The following is a 663-nucleotide window of genomic DNA, read 5'->3' on the forward strand; positions in this document are numbered from 1 at the left end:
TTCGTCATAGTGTACTGGTATCATTCGTCATAGTGTACTGGTATCATTCGTCATAGTGTACTGGTATCATTCGTCATAGTGTACTGGTATCATTCGTCATAGTGTACTGGTATCATTCGTCATAGTGTACTGGTATCATTCGTCATAGTGTACTGGTATCATTCGTCATAGTGTATTATTATGTACAATTTATAATATAAGAGGGCTGGAAATTGTACGGAATTGCATGTTGTTCTTTTTTATTCATTTAATTATTGTATATATGGGGAAGCGAGCTCCTTTTCACGCCCGGCCAGAGCTAGCGGATGCGCTCAAACGGCGTGCTTCCCGGCGGCTGCTAAAAGCTGTCCTTCGAGCTGGATTTGAACCAGCGACCTAAGGATATCCATTTGTAAACACCTACAGTCCTCCGCTCTACCAGCTGAGCTATCGAAGGGAGGGTGCAGGGCCGCCTTTGGGCAGCGACCTGGCAAACGGGACCCCTGGCGATTTTGTCTGTTACGAGCCACGTAGCGCAGCGGTTTCAGGGGCGCTAGGCCAGATTTACTGAGGCCTGCAGACTGCAAACTGGTGACCCTGCAGCTGAGAGGTTGGACCTCTTTTAAGTCTTTTGAGTCAGGGAAGCGAGCTCTTTTTCGCGCGTGGGCAGGCTGTGCTATGATT

At 48.0% G+C, this 663-nt stretch overlaps 1 non-coding gene across 1 annotated transcript; it reads right to left on the reverse strand.

Moving 5' to 3' along the window:
* Positions 1-347: 347 nt before the first annotated feature.
* trnay-gua (transfer RNA tyrosine (anticodon GUA)) lies at positions 348-436 on the reverse strand. Its single transcript is given in 2 exon segments — positions 348-383; positions 400-436. It is a non-coding gene; the product is annotated as a tRNA-Tyr (tRNA).
* Between the last annotated feature and the right edge of the window lie 227 nt (positions 437-663).

Source organism: Hemibagrus wyckioides, linkage group LG12, assembly GCF_019097595.1.
Source record: "Hemibagrus wyckioides isolate EC202008001 linkage group LG12, SWU_Hwy_1.0, whole genome shotgun sequence".
In the NCBI taxonomy this organism is placed as follows: domain Eukaryota; kingdom Metazoa; phylum Chordata; class Actinopteri; order Siluriformes; family Bagridae; genus Hemibagrus; species Hemibagrus wyckioides.